The following is a 19,411-nucleotide window of genomic DNA, read 5'->3' as shown; positions in this document are numbered from 1 at the left end:
TCACCAGCAAAGTCTTCTCTGACTATATGATTTTTGAAAGTACATTTCTACCAGCCTGAAACTCTGCCTTATATTTTAAGTAAAGTGATAAGTGCTAAGAAGACATGTGCTATTTCTGAAACCTCTACACCTAGACCAGGGTATATAGGGAAAACTTAACACATAACTGTAAAACAAATGCATTCGTGAATCTATGAAGTCATTATTCAACTATTTCATAATCTAGGTTGGTAGATTGTTTTCTTATAATTGGCTAGGCTAATCATGTTAGGAGTGACTACAACATTGGTGACACTGTATTTTCCATTGTTTCACATCAGAAGACATGTCAGTTTGTCCTGATAATTATTAAGATGGTGATGGCCAGAACTCTCATGTGAAAAGTTCTCTTTTGTCATTGTTATTATAAGAAATTAATGGAGTAATACTTTGAGATGGTGAGAATATTCTGTTCCCCAAGAAACATTCACTCAAAATATTCAACATCCTTTGACAGCCCTTGCTATAATCAGTTACTATATTTGTGGTTGCAAAAGGTGGTTTATTTAACTCTATATGTTTTAGCTAATATTTTTTCGGCCCTCTCTCCATCTTGCTTTCTCTTTTTACCTTTTCCTTGCTCTTTTCCTTTTCTTTATGTTTTTGAGCATTTCTGGGGACTCATGGAGTCTTTTGTATTTTGTTTATTGTAACCTTTTTTTTTTTTTCAGTGCTTTTATTGCCTACATTTGGCCAGTGAAAGTCTCCTTTTGACATATCCAATTAACCCATTCTTTCTTTTTCTCCCCTTTCTTTTTCCTCCTCTCCTTCTCCTCCTCCTCTTCCTCCTCCTCCTCCTGCTCCTCCTCCTTCTTCTCCTTCTCTGCTTTGTTTTGTTTTGTTTTATTTTTGTTTTTTGCACTTCCCTGATAGCACAACAAGATATTTCAAGCTCAACTTGTACTTTCTCTAACCTAGTCCTAGTATTAGGCATTTGCCCATGGAACTCTAGTTTCTAGAGAATTGTATTTATTTAGAAATCAAGATCTCTAAGATTATTGTGTCTATTGTTACTGAAGTCTTTTTTTTTTTTTTGAGACGGAGTCTGGCTCTGTCACCCAGGCTGGAGTGTAGTGGCACGATCTCGGCTCACTGCAAGCTCTGCCTCCCAGGTTCTGGCCATTCTCCTGCCTCAGCCTCCCGAGTAGCTGGGACTACAGGCACCCACCACCACACCTGGCTAATTTGTTGTATTTTTAGGAGAGACAGGTTTTCACTGTGTTAGCCAGGATGCTCTTGATCTCCTGACATTGTGATAGGCCTGCCTCAGCCTCCCAAAGTGCTGGGATTACAGGCGTGAGCCACCACACCTGGCGTGTTACTGAAGTGTTATGCTTCTAGACAACTTAACTCAGTAGACCTAAGAAATACAGCATAAGATCACAAGGTTAAACTGATACCTCCAAATCCAATCCAGTACTGAAGAGTTTTCTCCCCCTCTTCCCAATTATTTCCATACTCCTAATGTAATCACAGTGAAAATCCTGGCTCCAAACAGTAAATATAGTTATACAGGTGCTCAATTCTAAAATTTATACGAAAGGATACATAAATACTACAGCAAGTTAATAATTCAATTCACAATAAACCTATTAATAAACATTCAAAATTTCATTTCAGTTTTGTTTTTCTTTAGACTATGTCTAATTCTAAATTTGTGCAATTGGAGCACTATGTTCAAAAATCACATATGTTTTCCAAGGATTATATTATCAATTTCATATAAGGCAAGGTTCCTTTATTTTTGTTTACATCCATATTTAGGATTTTCATGTTTATTTTGCATTTACTTTTATTTTTAATATATAAAGTTACAACCTAGTTCACAAACCAATGTTATATAACACAGGCAGGTTTACTGGTTTACTTAGAGAAGACTTGCTCCTATCCATTCAGCTCCACCATTGCCAACTTCCCAACTCCCCACGTACCCATTTTCAATTGTTTCTGGCTTATATTGTAAGTTTCTTTTTGAGAAAAAAAGTCAAGTTCTTATTTTCTCTCTTTATTAAACCTGCGTTTTTCAGCCTGCTTTGCTTTATAAAACTATATTCTTATCAGTTCAGTTCATACAGATATTCTTCACTCTTTAAGCTGCTTATTACTCTATTGTATGTATTTATAATAGTTATTCAATCCATCTTTTGCAGTTGAGCACTGAGGTTATTTTCTATATACCGCTATTCAAAAATCTGCTGCAATAAATAACCTTGTGCGTCTATAGTTTTGTATTGGTGAATGTGTATTTTCAAAGTAAATTGTATTGCTGACTCAAAGGGTAAATGTAGATGTAATTGTGTTACATAGTGCCAAGTCCCCCTCTCCTTAATGTTAGAACATTCTGCATTCCATCAAAAATAAATGAGAGTGATCTTTTATTGACAAACATATTTCTCATTGTTTTAATCATTTCCTATGACAGCAAGCAGGAGTGTCTGCAATTTAGTGGCAATTAAAAACATGGTTCTCATTGTAGGTACCTTCACCATTTGCATCTAAGTATTTTCCAACAGGATGAGAAGCAAATTGTATATAATTTTTTATTTAAAGTTTTTTAGAGCCATATTAGGGAGAGAATAAATGAACTTGGTAACGAATTTTATAGCATTCTTTCAAGTATCAGGCAGCATTTTAAAACTTATCTGCCAATGAGTATTTTCTCCAACCACATAGGAATTCAATGAAAATCTTGGTATTGTGGTCTGTAAATCCCTGTACCTTTGATCATACATGGAAGAACAAGGTAAGAATATGGTAATAATCATGTGTTAATTCTAGAACCAGGATTTGAAAATAAACTGAGAAATGAGGACAAGAAATCTCCAAGGAACACACAACCACCCTCCTACCTTTTTGTTAGAAGTGACTGAGGGGACACAGGTCACGAAATGCTGCTGCTTAAGAAATTCACTTTCTATTAATGAGTGAAGGGGTAAGCTATTCCAATTGAGAAGCTAACAGTGTATGTTATGCTTAGGACTAAATGCCAAAGTAAACTAAACACGCATTAAATAGTAGTATCTTCAAACTTTCATACTGTCCCAAAACCAGGGCTAAACACACTTTTGACTTCCATCTCCTTGAGCAGTTTCATTTATACTTCTTAGTTGTTCTATTAAATTATAAAAGAAAAGATAAGATCATTAATAATGATATCCTAGCTGTTGACAATCTGCCATGATAAACCAATACTCCTAACATGAGTTTGCTGCATTGGTCACAAGCACTGAATAAATATTTATCAGAGTGTACTGGATAGGTCTTTTATTAGAACAGTGGTTTAAAAGCTATTTTAAAATGTATTACATTTGTATTTTTACTACTATGTGAATCTGTTTTTCCATTCACATTCAAACACTAATCGATGGTGTATATTCTTAGGAAATGTTGCCGTTCGTAATGGTTAATTCACAACTAACCAGGTGGTGCAAATTCAGATTATATGTTCAATTACTTTAGTATGTTGTTTGCCTTCAGTACTTGTCATCAACCAAATTTTTTTTGTTTTATATGTGCAATGATTTTTTGTGGCAATTATGTTGCCATGAATCACTATATCAACCTTCCCAAACATTTTCCTGGTGTTATATCACTTAACCCATTAATTTGTAACTTTCAACTACAATCAAATATTATAACAGTAAATGCCCTGAGAACAACTTATATTTTTCTCAGTGAGCAAATAACTTAAATCTAAGGAACAGAGCAAAGTTATGCTACTCTAAATAAATCCCAATGTCATGTTAGTGGACACAACATAAGGTGAAAATAACAAAATGTGATGCATTTGCCTCCTTCCTCTCCAAGGTACTCTTGTTCTGAATAGTAACAGGCACGTTTTTCGTGAAAATCTTTATTTTTTTTTAAGAATAATTTCTACCACAATTTTCTTCCAAAAATATTAACTTCAATCAAATTCTATTATACATTTTAGCTATCAATTCATGTCTTGAAAGTAAGGTTTTAAAAATAATGTTTTTTAATAAAAAAATTCACTGTATATTTTATGGTTGTTTTACTATCCCTTTGCCAACAGCTCCCTCTATGTTCCATAACATAGATACTTCCTGTTCCTCCTCTGGAATATACTCTTAGAAAAGAGCTTAAATAATTCAGTATTTTATAGGAGAACACCAGGAATATAGATTTTTTGATGCCCCTATTTTCAAAAGTGTGCCTTTTTGTTTAAACTAGCCTTTTATTGTTTTTGTTCATTTTTAAAAGATTGATTCACTTAACTCCAATTTTAATTACATTTTATACATACAACTATCTTAAGTAGAAAGAACTGGGATCATGGAGGCAGACATAATATACTAACATATTTGACAAGTTTCCTTTCACTGGAAATTATGTGTATTCCCTGTTTATGTCAATATTTCACTAATAGGATAAAATTAAGCTGGGTTGATATTTGAAATGAAACATGGCAAGGAAGAGGACATTTTGTTAAAACAAAGCGTAAGTATCAGTTAGTGGAAAAAGCTGACAACCAACCCCAGAGGCCACCCCTAATGTAACTAAGCAATTATGGAAGGCTTATAATTTTAAGTGGGAAAAAATACAATTAAAACAACGATCTGTGAAATAAAATTTCACAATTGTTTTCTTATGTTCAATAGTATCAAATCCATGAAACAATAACTGCCAAACCACACTTCTTACAGCATTATTAATTACTCCCTGCTCTCCTTTCTGTGGACTTTAGAATTCTTAACAATATAACCAAAGAGCCACAGGGTTTGCATATTAGATAAAAGCTACTAAGTTATGTTAATATCTCCCTGCTGGATAATATATTTTAAAATTTTGCTGAAGCAACTGTGCTAAATTTTTGATATAATAGTTTGGAAGTTTATGTGCCATGATCAAACTAGTTTGTAAAACTATTTTATACTGGCTATATATATATATATATTAATTTATAGCTTAAAGTTAATTTCAAGCTATTCCATCCCCTTTTATCAAGATTCCAATGTGATCTCTGATAAGGAACTTGTTCTAGATTACTTGATTACACAGAAATATATATATTTAAGTTATATTTACATATAAAGATATATGTATATGCATATGTATATTATGTATGTATATATGTATCTATAGACATATCATTGTGTATGTGTAGGTATATATGTATACATATACATATATACACACATACATACACATGTGTAATGATTTTTGTGGCAATTTTATATATATACACACATATATATATATGCATTGTACCTAAGTGGGATAGAAATTATAGAAAGTTGATTATTACAAAACAAATATCTGTACCCACATGGAATGCATATTAGAGGACCTCATTTTCTTACTTAAAATCTTTTTCACCAAAACCTAAATTAAAGAGGTATCATTCTTTCCATTTTTAAAACTGGCAAATTGAAGCTCAGAAAGTTCAGATAATTTACTTAAGTTACACAGCTAATGTATGTCAAAGTTAAAATGTGTCATACATTTGCCTGATTCCTAAGCTAGGATTCTTAACATTCCTGTGATATGGTTTCCTTTTCAAGTTGGCCCCTAAATGTGGTGCAAATGTTATCGGGAAAACACACCATACATGTTATTTGTAAAATATAGGGTATATGATCTTTATAAATTACTTTGTTCAAACAAAATTTTACTAGACTAAAAGATTATTGTCATGATTAGTCAAAAGGCTGCTGTCTCAAATATAAAAATGAAATTTACAAATAAAAATAATCCACATTCAAAAATCTCAAAAGGCTGGGCATAGTGGCTCATGCCTATAATCCCAGCACTTTAGAAGTCCAAGGCAGGAGGATCACTTGAGGCCAGAAGTTCAAAACCAGCATGGGCAACATAGTAAGACTCTATCTCTAAAAAATAAACAAACAAAATCTCAGCAGTGAGGCCAAGAAATATGAACAGATAATACACAGAATAAGAAATATGAAGGTCTTATCAACAGAGTGACACAGCAGTAGTCCAAGAACAACATATAAATAAGATATTACATATTATTTACCTACTGGCATAACAATTTTATAGATTTATAAAAGCTTGTGTTTGTGAGGATACAGAGGAAAAGAATCTTATACAGTGATGACAGAATTACATATTATATAAACCATTTGGGAGGACTGTATAATACATTTTAACTCAAGTCTACTTTTAGTTCTATCTCATAAATATGCAAGAAAATATGTACCAAGATGCATATTACAGCTTTATTTGTAAGAACCAGCTCAACTTGTTGAAATTTGGAAAATGTTTAAAGAAGATACTGATCTTCCATGTTGCAGAATAAAAGAATGGAATGGGTAGAATGTAGAAACATTGAACCAAATTCATAATGCTAAAAAAACAGAAATAACCTTAATAAAGTGTATAGAATATGACTTTGCTTCAAATATTAGTCACAATGGTTAGTCATAGGCAATGGGAGCTGGGAAGGATACAGGAAATATGAGGAGATTTCCTTACATTGAACTCTATTTAATTCTGTATTTTAAAAACGTTCAAGTATATATATATTTTCTATTTGTTAAAAATCAATAACTTTTTAAAGCTTTTTTTTTTTTTTTTGAGAATTTGTCTCTTCCCCTGAGCTAAGAGTAATACAGGTAAAGCAAAAAAAGTTCAAAAGAAAGCAACAGTTAGGTTTACTTTCTACTTATTCTAAGTTATTTCTATTTATCTAAGATTACAACAGAGCAGAAGAAAAACCTGTTTAGAAAAAAATTGTGGCAGTGTGAATTTGAAAGCATTGCTTCTCCATAATACAAAATAAATGACGTTGTATAATTAAGGAAGGTAAGTTTAACATATAACAGATAAAGTACCTTTTTGGAAGTGAAAACGCATTATCATCTCAACCACAGGAGAATATGTAATTCAAGTGTTTTAGGGAACTCTAGAAAAGTAAGTGATATTTGAGCTATCACCAATGTAAATAAAAGAGTAAGTCAGTTACAAAAATAAAACAATCAAGACATACCTAAATGCTAAATTTCTTTACCTCTTTTATTAATCCCATCTCTTCTTCATTCTTTTCATATGTAACATTCCAAAGAAATGTATGCCTTCTTAAATCTCAAGATTTCCTCAAGAGGCTCCTCTCTCTAGAGACTTATGCTCCCCTGACACTCTGTTAGGAATCATTTTCCTCTAGGTTAGGCTACCTAGAGGCTTCCTAACCTAGAGGAAAATGATTCTCAAATTCTCAGGGGCTTACAATTAACACATGCTTATTTTTTGCTCCTGCTCCATGAGGGCAGTTGTCCTGGGTCCTGTGGGTTTGCAGGCAGTGATCCACAAGTTTTAGCATTTTAGAATCCAAGCTGGAGGAATTGCCACTGCGTGGAACATGCTGTTCTCATGGTTGACAGCGTAAGTGAATAAACCTCCAGGTTAAATAATAGCATTTAAAAGTTTTGCTTTGATGTAGCAAATGTCATGTCCGCTCCTCCCATTGGCCAGAGTCTGTCCCATGACCCAGGGAAGCCACTGACTGAGAAAGCATGAAAGGCAGGAAAGATGAGTATAATTATGAACATCTCTTACTATCTATGGTTGTTATTGTATTATAATAGAACAAGTTGATCACATTTTTGTTATTGTCGACTTTTTTCAGTCTCTTAAAGGGTATATATAAATCACTCCAATGGTCAAGGGGCTGGCCTTGGTCAGATGAAGCACACACAAAAGCAAACACACACAAAGTCAATACACAGTTATTGGGAGCCCATTTCCACCTTTAGCATAACAAAGATGTTGAATAAGAAACATCCAGATAACTAAAGGATGCCTTTTAATTAAAGTGTTGGTAGTGGTGATTAACTAGAGGCAAGTTTTAAATGAACTCAGTTTGTGTTCAGTGAATAAGGACTTGGAAGGAGACTCATCTGCAGGCGTTCTCTCTTGTGAATCCAGGCTTGTTTTTAGCCTGCCTGTAAATCCTCAGCTATAGTCACTATTTGCTGTGTATTTCTTGGTAAAGCTATCATTACCCATTTTCAATGTGAGACAACTTGCATATCCCATTGATAACTCAAACACAATTGTCAAAAACAGAAATTTCAAACCTAAATAGTGAATATGAAAATTGCTGAATGGTATCAATATTTTAAATTACATGAAGAATTACAGTTCAAAGTCATACATTTGTCTTTCTCATTCTCCTTGACCTAAGACCAATGAATTAAAACTTAATCATGACTATAAAACATATGAAAGGGTTCAAACTGGAGATTTGAGCAAATCCAACACCTTGAGCTTTTAATTTAAAAAAGAAGAAAAAAATTATACAAATGAAAAGGGCTGCTGATACCAAAAAAACTTCCCCAGTAAAGTAAAACTTTGAAAGTTTAATTTTCCAGAAAACCGTGACAAAAAAATGGAAGGTTTGGGGGATATCAGTAAAGCAGGGAAGAGTCTCTGACCTTTTCTATTTTCCCCTCTGTGGCTTACACTGTGTTAAGAATGATAATCAATTTTAGTAAATATTCAGAAGCCTACTGAAATGAATGTGAAAGAGAAATGATGTAGTTAAAAGTGTTATTAGTTACCCTAAAGGAATTAAAGTTTAATATGACATTTATTGATCAATAAATGCTGACTAGGAAATTGTCTTGGAAATTGAAAATAATTGTGACCTCTTCCAATTCACTTAACTCATATAGCTTGGACTGGTAGTAGATATGGGAGGTCTGATGCCTGGCTAGAAGCAGCAATGTGGAACCTCATCAGTAAAAACTGTTGAGGTTCAATTTATGTAGCTTTATCTTCAGCTTTTGTTTACCTGAAAGAGAAATCAATTCTTTCTGAGTTATAGGGAAGGAGAAAAGAAGTTAGCTTCAGTTATCTCTTCAGAGAACTTGTTTCTGTGATCTCCTCAAATACTATGAGCTATGACCCACCCCTACACCTTCCCCCACACAAGTCACATGGCACAGCAAGGGTGAAACCAAAGTCAGAGTTATAATGAGAGATCTAATGGGCTTTTTAAAGATGCAATTATACATGCAAGTGAAATCAAGATGTTACACTTTAATGATAGAAGCACCACATTCAAATCAAGACGTTACACTTTAACGATAGAAGCACCACATTCAAAGTCCAGAAAATAAGACCAAAACAAACCATAAGAATCAAAAGTTGAAGACAAGAGAAGGAAGTTGAGTGGAGCTTAATATAATTGTTGAGTACGCAGTTTTGTTTCCTTCTCTTGGGCTTTTTTTTTGTAGATAGAGTTTGCTTTTGTTGCCTAGACCGTATATAGTGCAATGGGGCAATCTTCGGTCACCACAACCGCTGTCTCCCAGATTCAAGCGATTCTCCTGCCTCAGCCTCCTGAGTAGCTGTGGTTACAGGCATGCACCACCACACATGGCTAATATTGTATTTTTAGTAGAGATGGGGTTTCTCCATGTTGGTCAGGCTGGTCTCGAACTCCTGACCTCAGGATATCCACCTACCTTGGGTGATCCACCTGCTTCAGCCTTCCAAAGTGCTGGGATTACAGGCATGAGTCACCACTCCTGGCCGGGCTATTTTTAATAAAACCTATTTAAACTTTGCTACTCAAACTGAAAAGCCTCTTAAAATTTACTGGGACTTCCTCCCAACAGTTTAGCTAGGGTGATTCAGCAATAGTAGAGGTAGAATCAGACATAAGTGGATTGAAGTGTACATTTCAATTTGAAAATTGAAAGACAAACAAACGTGGAACACATGAATGTAGAATACTCTTCTGAGTGGTTTAAATAAAAGGAAAAGGGAAAGTTTTATGTATGTGTGAAACTGAGAACAGTGCCAAGTTTTATAGCAGGCACAGACTTGTAAGAGGTGTCTTTTAGAATAGAAGGGATATAAAAGGTACTTTTTGTTTTAACCCTACCCGCCCTCCCTTACTTTACTTAAGCTGTACAACCTTTCTTAATATCCTTTGAACATGTCAACTCTATCTGCCTACCTGGGACTAGCCTAAGAGAAAAGACGTTTGAGAAGGAGACTTAGAAGATGTAGGAAAACGGCGAGATGTGCTGATGAACTACGCCCTTGGCTTCTGTCTGCTGCTGGGGTCAAAGAACACGAAGCCATATTTGGTGTCTCTTTGTGGTTTACAGTTCACCGCATCTGGTATGTCAGAAATGATTAGTATTACCTTCAAAATAGATCCTGAATCTTACTACTTCTCACCGCCTCCAGTGCTAACATTTTAGCAATACCAACATTTCTCACTTTTTTGACTAGTGCTGTAGCCTCTTCATTGACTTCTGTACATCTGTGCTTAGCTTTCGCAAATCTTTTACTCCATATATGGTCTTAGCTAAAGTAGATTCTGTCATTTCTCTTTTCAAAACACACAATGGCTTCGCGTCATACTTAGAAAAAACAGTTCACCAAGGCAATATAATCCTTGCTCATCTCTCCAGGTTCTTTTTGTTTTAACCCTACCTGCCCTCCCTTACTTTACTCAAGCCGTACAACCTTTCTTAATATCCCTTGAACATGTCAGCTACATCTGCCTTAGTCTGTTTAGGCTGCTAAACAAAATGGCATAAACTGGGTGGCTTATAAACAACAGAAATTTGTTTATTTCAGTTCTGGAGGGTGGGGATTCCAAGATCAAGGCACCAGCAGATTCTGTGTCAGTGCAGGGCAGCTTCTAGGTTCATAGATGACAACTTCTAGCTGTGTGCTCACATGATGGAAGGGATTAGCTAGCTCTGTGTCCTCTTCATAGAAGGGCATTAGTTCATTAATGAGGATTCCATTCTCATGACCTAGTTACCTCTTAAAGGGCCCTCCTCCTAGTACCATGACATTGGTGATTTGATTTCAACGTATGAATTTTAGGTGCACACAAACATTCAGACCATAGCAACATCTTAACACAGACTTTTCACATTTGCTAGTCCAAGAGCCTATATAGCCACATAACTTATCCCTCCATTCATTCAAGATTTTATACAAATAGATTTTCAGAGAGGATGTCTCTGAATAGAGAAGCTAATCTCTATCATCTTACACAGTTTTATTTTTTATAGTACTTATCACTACCTGACATTTTAATGTATTTATACTGTAACATGATTGGTATTTACTATCTATGTGGCTCTACTAAGAGCAGTACACTTTTTTGTTTGGTATTTGACCAAATGCTCTCTGCCTAGATATTTATACAATAAGAAGGCTACCTTAAAGAAAAAATAAAAATCCAAATAAAATGTTATAGAACTAAATACTTATTTAAAACAAAATTGTAAAGAACAAACTTTACAATTTTTTTGTTTGGTTCTATCAATGTCTAATTTATGATCTATAAAATTCACTAATTTTAAGTGCATCATATGAATTCTGACAGTTGTAAACTCTCCCAACACCCCACACAATCACAATATTAAAACATATATATCACCCCCCAAACTGTCTTTTATTGTCAGTCACCTCCCCCAACTCCCAGGCAGTAGCAAACACTGATCAGTGGTCAATCACTATAGTTTTACCTTTTCAAGAATTTCATATAAGTGGAATCAAATAGTATGTAGACTTTTATGACCATCTTCTTTACTTAGCATGTTCAAGATTATAGTGTGGCATAGATGAGTTGTTCTTTCCTTTTCATTGATATTCGCATTTCATTATATGCATGCACCATATATGTTTTTTGCCATCCATCAGTTGGTGGGCATTTGAAAACTTTCTAGTTTAAGGCTGTTACAAAGTACCATTGAACATTCGTGTGTGAGTCTTTGTAAAGATAAATATTTTCATCTGTGGAGTTGTGCTGCTGTGTCATATGATAAATGCATATTTAACTTTATGATAACATCCAATTGTCTTCCAAAATGACTGCATGATTTTGTGTTCATACTAGGAGCGATTGAGTGTTATAGCTCTACTCTGTCCTCACCAGCACTTGATACTGTTAGCCTTTATAGTTTTTGTCATTCTAGTAGGTATGTAGAGGCTCATTGTGGCTTAAATTTGCATTTTTCTTATGATCAATGATGTTGAACATTTTCCCTGTGGTATTTGCCATGCATTTATCTTCTTTGGTGATGGATCTATTGAAGCCTCTTGACAATGCTAGTATTAATATTCATAAATATAATAATCTGTTGTATGTCTAGAAACTTGTTTCTTTATCAATATATATTCCATGAACAATTTCTCTCTGTCTGTGGCTTGGTCTTTTATTGTCTTAGTAGCTTCTTTTGAAGATAGAAAATAATTTAATTGGATAAAGTAAATTTTATCACATTTTCTCTAAAAGAAATACATCTAATACAATGCCTAATACAATGTCCCAAGTAATTTCTTCTATGATTTTTCTAGATATTTTACAGTTCCAGCTCTCATATTTAGAAATAGGATCTTGAAAATAATTATTGTATGTTTTTAGTTAAGTAATAAGGCTTAATTACTTTTCTGCCTATGATTATTCCATTTTCCCAGCATTATTTGTTGAAGGATTACTCTTTTCTCATTGAATTGCCTGGGTACTTTTGCTGAAAATCAAATATATGGGTGGGTCTGTTCCTGGACTTCCTGTTCTGTTCCATTGATCTATTCATCTATCTTATTCTCATGTCACACTGTTGTATGTATTGTTACTTTATAGAAAATCTTGAAATCACGTAGTTTAAGTCCTCCATCTTCATTCTTTTAAATATTTTTCTATTATAAATCTTTTAAATTTCAATATGTGTTTAGAATCAGGCTGTCAATTTATTTTTTAAAAAAAGCTCATTGCAATTGATTGGGATAGTTTTGAATCTATGGATTTGGTGCTTTAATATTTGGTCTCCCAATCCATAACATGGAATATCTCCATAGTATCATTTAATTAATATCGCTCAGCAATGTTTTGTTGTCAGTGAAGAGATCACATATATAGCTTGATAATTTATCTCTATGTGTTTAATAGTTATGGATGCTATTGTAAATGGTGTCTTTAAACATTAATTTTTGATCTTTCATTGCAAGTATACACAAATGCAACTTGTTGGCATTGTATTCTACTAGTTGACTAGACTAAATGTTTTCCTAGAAGCTTTTTTGTAGGTTTTGTAGGATTTTATTCACAAATAATAAACATAGTTTTATCTTTGTATTAGTTTCCGAGGGCTGTCCTAACAAAATACCACAACCTGGGTGTCTTAATACAACAGAAATTTACTGTCTTACAGCTCTGGAGGCTAGAAGCCCAAAATCCGGCTTTCAGCAGAGTTGGTTCTGCCTAAGAGCTATGAGCCCCAGACATTCCTTGGCTTCTAAAGTCATCATTCCAATGTTTTGTCTTCATGTGGTCATCTTCTTATAAGGACCACAGTCAAACTGGAGTAGAGGTCTACCTCGGTCCGGCATAATCTCACTTCAACTGCTTACACCTGCAGTTACCCTGTTACCAAATAAGATCATATTTCAAAATACGAAGGGGTTTAGAATTATTTTTCATTCTCAAATTTTGTTTGCTGGTCTCATCAGTTTCTTAGAGTTTAAGATGTACAATTGACCCATGAATAATGCAGGGGTTAGAGGTGCCAATGCCCCCTTGAAGCTGAAAATCCGCATATAACTTTTGACTTTTCAAAAATGTAACTAATAGCCTGCTATTGACCTTACCAATAATGAACATATGATTAACACATATTTTGTATGTTACATGCATTATATACTGTACTCTTACAATAGTGTAAACTAAAGAAAATGTTACTTAGAAAATTATAATGTAGAGAAAATATATTTACTATTCATTAAGTAGAAACAGATTGTTATAAAGGCCTTCATCCTTTTTTTACATTGAGTGGGCTGAGGAAGAGGAAGAAGAGAAAGGGTTGGTCTTGCCATCTCATCGGTGGCAGAGACGGAAGAAGTCCACATATAAATGGATCGGGGCAGTTCAATTCTGCTTTGTTCAAGGGTCAACAGTATTTACCACTGGCTATTTTAGTGTAAATTTTGTCTTTACTCTTTAAGAATTTTCAGTAACGGGATCATATTTTTCTTTCTCTCCATTGGATTTAGTAGCTCACTCATTATATGGTGTGCAGTCGATGTACTTGTTGATCGGATAATGGAGAAATGGACAGGTGAAGGTAAAGAACCACTGCTTTAGCCCTATAATTAGTCCTAAGTATCATTGATTTATATCGAATACTGGAAGAAAAAAATGTTATAATAATGTGATGTCATCAGAATGGTGAAATAAGTTGGAGTCTTGAAGGTATATGAGCATTTTCAGCACAAACGTTCTCTTCCTATTCAACTGAATCGCTTAAGGTTTGCTAAACTCAGTTATGGGAAATATATCAGACAACATTGGAAGACCAATTCATACACAGACGCTAACATATTTTACAAAACAAGTCCTGGTATTTTTAAAGCTTTCTGGGCTTCTAATGTATCCATGCATCATTCTCTCCTAGACATTTTACATCACAACATCCTTTATTCTTTCATTGTGAGACTATTTGTAACACCCCTAATTTGGTGCTGTGTCCTTTAATCTATTGTTCTCAGTATTTTCACATTATAATTTTCTACTCCTTTTTCTCCTTATTATATTAGTTGACCTTCCTACATTGGTGGATTAAAACCATTATGCATGTGAAATTTGTAGCAATTACTGCTTTGAGTGTTAATAAGTATTTATTCTGGCTTTATTAGGAATAATGTTATGATGATAAGTTACAGAAATGTGTGAATTGTTAATAGGGCCTCACAAAATAAAGTATTTGGAACTATTGCCAAAAGCAAAAGTAAACATGGATAGTTTCTTTTAAAATTCCTTGCTAAAATAAACATATAAAAGTTGTTAAATAAAAGTACTAAGGCAAGTTTTCAGTTACAGTGACAGAGTAATAAAGATTTTTTAGAATGATATTCATGCTATCATTTCTGAGTAAAAATTTTTCTAAAACCCTGAAATGCACTTTCATTCTGTTTGCTTTTCTGTAACAGAATATTCCACAGCCCTAGCTTAGAATAACTATGGTTCTTTTTCTTTCCCCTAGAGATATTAGATAAATGGCTCTAACAGACAGAGGCAGTTTGTTCCATGACCTAAGACCATGCTCAGATACACAGGTTACCAAAAAGGTCATACTTACATCCAGGTACAGGACTTTCAGTCATGTACATGAATAGCAATCGGTCTCAGAATCAATAAAAGGCAAGGCTGGTGACAAAGGTGACGGAGCTGGAGGATAATAACATGCTGACCCACCTTAGAGCAAGTCCGCTCTTGTATACGAGGATTTCCCTTCAAATTAAGTGTTTGATTAGGTAGCCTAGTCAGACCCCAGTGGCAACCAGGATGCCAAGGTATCTGTCAATAAGCATGCAGATCTCCAGTTTCCAGGAATTCTGTGACAAAACACACACAATACTTGTTCAATGACTGAACTAGATAATGGTTTCAAAATTTTGAGCTCAGAAACTAAAATCTGGGAGATTTCTATTTTGTCCTTCGCTACCAACTACTGTGAGTTCTTCATTAAGCATTTGAACCTCATTGTATGTTGGTTTCTTAATATGTATGATGAAAATGATAATGTTGAACAATTCCTGAGGGCCTGGCAATTAATTAGCATTTATAAAATGCTTTAAAGAGAGGTGCCTGTGAGAGCAAACTATTTAATGTAAACCAATAGAAGGCTGATGAGCACGCCATCTGAATGAGAGCTCTGTATCCACTGAAGTAGCTAGAACTGATAAAATTGACAGTTGGAACTTAAAAATAAAAGTTTTAAAATCCTGCAATTAATCCAGAATTCTCAGGACTCACAGATAGCTAATTATCATGACTTTGCTCTTCAAAGCACATTATAACAAGCTCTTAGTTTTATTCTGATCATTCTTTTCAGTGGTTTGGCTTCTATCCATAACAGAAAGAGCAAAATTAAAGATCATCCAATCACTCAGCTGCAACAATCCTTGTATCCACCAACAGTGATTTACAAATATGTGTTTGAGAGAAGGTTAGGCAGGTGGAGGAAGAGAAACTGATCTCAGTGATAAACAGGTAGACCAAAAAAAATAGGAAGATGACTTCCTATTTCAGACAGAAGGGTGGCATATAAAGGGTGGAAGAGCTGGCACCAAGCTTAGTAATTCACACACACACACACACACACAAACGTGACACACTGTGAGTCAGCAGATTGGGTCCAAATAGCCTGAGAAAGAACATTTGGTATGTTCCCCCCCACCTCTCTTCCACATTGTCTTCAGCAAATAATTGCCTGCTGTGTTGCCACCAGGGAGAAGGGAGGCAGCAACGCCACCTAAAAATGAAAGCAACGCCAGAGGTGCACCATCTGTAGCCTGCAGGAGGGCAGTGCTTATGGCCATAGACAGGTGGATTGACTGACCCTGACAGTCCCCTCCTGCCTTCTTCCTCATTTCGGACATGCAGACTCTTTACAAAAATAGGGCCCACAGACACATCAAAAAGTTGTTTGTGTCTTGGGAAGAGTCCTAAAAGCCATTCCTTGATCAAAGAGGATGGGGCAACCCAGAGAGTGGGTGAATAGAAATTAACTCTATCAGCCTGGAGTCAAACTCCCTTCCACCACATCCATCCTCGAAAACCAAGAGAAAACATTGATTTCCAGGGCAGCTCAGGGGCCTAAGAGAAGAAAGGTTTATAAAGAAAATGTGGAGTGTAACTGCAGGGTTTATGCAGTATAAAGCAAAGATCACATGTGGGGTTGCCCATGCCAGTGTAACCAGAATACAGTCAATAAAACAGGAATCTTGCTGGGTGCTATGGCTCATGCCTATAATCTCAACAATTTGGGAGGCACTGATGGGAAGATGACTTGAAGCCAAGAGTTCAGCACCTGCCTGGGTAATGCAATGAGACCTCATCTTTAAGTTTCAAAACTAGCCAGGCATGGTGGCCCACACCGGTAGCCCCAGCTACTCAGGAAGTTAAGGTGGGAGGATAGCTTGAGCTCAGGAGGTCAAGGCTGTAGTGAGCCGTGATTTACCGCTGCACTCCAGCTTGGGCAACAGAGCAAGATGCTGTCTCAAAAATTTTTTTTTTTAGAAAAAAAATTTAGAAAAGAATCTAAAGTAGCATGATAAATCTTATCAAAAAGATAAAAGAGTTATTACAAATACTAAGCAGAACTGAACTGAAAAAAGAAGTGAAATGGATATACAAAGTATAAATGTCAAAATATATGAAATAACACATAGGATGTGCTGAATAGAAGAGTGAATATACTCAAAAAAATAAGATAGTGACCTACATCAAACACACTCTCACAAAAGACATCAGAAATAGATGAAAAGATAAAAAGAATGGAAGACAAGTTAAAAGACATGATAAAGTAAAGTAAGAATAATGTTTCATTCAGGGAGCTCGAAGGAGTAAAAACAGTGAAAGGGAAGATAAGAAATATTTAAAAATACGAAACTAAAGAAATACGTAACATCAGATTGAAAGGGTTGAGAGTGCTAAAGATAATTGCTAACACAAGACACATTCTAGGGAAATGTAAGCACACAAGTCCAAGAAAAAAAAAAAAACAACTCTAAAATGTTCTAGAGAAGAAGAAACAAAAGAGCAAAATTATATTAATATCAGTTTTCTTGAGATCATGCATCCGAGTAGAAACTCTGTGTCTACTGAAGAAAATTAGAAGGCAATGGAACCGTAGCTTCAAAATATTTAGGTGAAATGAATAAAGACTTTTGAATCTATAATTTTATCATCAACTGATGCATATTCTCTTGTCCACCACTTGTGTGTGTTTTTTATTCCATTCTGACAATCTCTGTCTTTAAATTGATATACGTGTGTGTGTGTGTGTGTGTGTGTGTGTATTTTGAGACGGAGTCACACTCTGTCACCAGGCTTGAGTTCAGCAGCATGATTGCGGCTCACTGCAACCTCTGCCTTCCAGGTTCAAGTGATTCCCCTGCCTCAGCCTCCTGAGCAGCTGGGACTACAGGCTTGCACCACCACACCCACCTAATTTTTGTGTTTTTAGTAGAGACAGGATTTCACCATGTTGGCCAGGCTGGTCTCAATCTCCTGACCTCGAGATCTGCCCACCTCAATCTCCCAAAGTACTGGGATTACAGGTGTTAAATTGGTATATTTAAACATTCACATTAACAGTTCTTATCAATATATTTGGTTTAATACCTATCATGTCTTTAACTGTTTTCTTTTTGTTACATCATTACATTTGTTCTCTGTTTCTCTTTTCCTCCTTTTCTGCTTTCCCTGTTTTTAAGTGAATATCTTGCATGATCTATTTTAACCCTCTCATAGCATATCAATGTTTCCTTTAAAAAATTTTTTAGTGTTTGCCCTCGAGGTTCTAATAGACATTGTTAAGTCATCTAAGTCCACTTTAAAGTAAAAATATATGGTTTCACGTTTCCTCCATTTTCATGGAGAATTCCCAGTTATTCCCATCCATTATGACATTGCTGTCTCTAATTTCCGTTATCCAGATGCAGTAGTCACACAATATATAGTTGTTATTATGACTTTGAAAAAAGAGTTCAGATGAATTAAGATTTAGGAAAATAAAATATGTTTTTCCCCATTCATTTTTTCTCCTTATCCAACAGTCTTCTATTTGTTTATTTATATAAATCTGTGTGGTCTAAATGTTTATATTCCCTCAAAATTTGTATATTAAAATCCTAACCCTCAAGGTGATAGTATTAGGCAGAGGGGCCTTTGGGAACGTAATCAGGTCATGATGGCAGAGCTCTCACGAATGGGGTTTTTAACCCTTATAAAATAGGCCAAGGAAGCTCCTTCCCCCTTCCCTCTTGTGAGGATACATCTAGAAATTGCCATCTATGAAATAGAAAGCAGGCCTTCACCAGACACCAAATCGGTGGGCATCTTGAATTTGGATGTCCCAGACTTCAGAAGTGTGAGAAATATTTTTTTTTTGTAAGCTACACAACTTATGGTAGTTGATTATAGTCACTGAAATGAACTAAAAAACTGATTTTCTGACTTATTTTCTGATTATTTTTCAATGCTTGAAGAACTCCATTTAATAATTCTTTGAATATCTCCTTCAAGGAAGATCTGGTAGTAATAGAGTCCCTGACTTTTTGTTGGTCGCAGAATATCTTTATTATTCCTTGGCTTCTGAAAAACAATTATTTTCTGGATACAGAAGTCTGTGTTGATGTCTTTTTTTTTCTTACAATGATTTAATATTTCACTTTGCTCTCTTCTTGACTGCATGGTTTCTGATAATAAGTCCAACAGATTCCTTGTCCACTATAGATAATTTTCCCCTGGGCTTCTTTTAAGATTTACTCCTTGTCTTTTTTTTTTTTTTTTTTTTTTGAGATGGAGTCTTGCTCTGTCGCCCAGGCTGGAGTGCAGGGGCCGGATCTC

Source organism: Colobus angolensis, unplaced genomic scaffold (genome assembly GCF_000951035.1).
Source record: "Colobus angolensis palliatus isolate OR3802 unplaced genomic scaffold, Cang.pa_1.0 Scaffold321, whole genome shotgun sequence".
NCBI lineage: Eukaryota > Metazoa > Chordata > Mammalia > Primates > Cercopithecidae > Colobus > Colobus angolensis.
The sequence above is the reverse complement of the archived record's forward strand: the minus strand, read 5'-3'. Positions refer to the sequence as shown.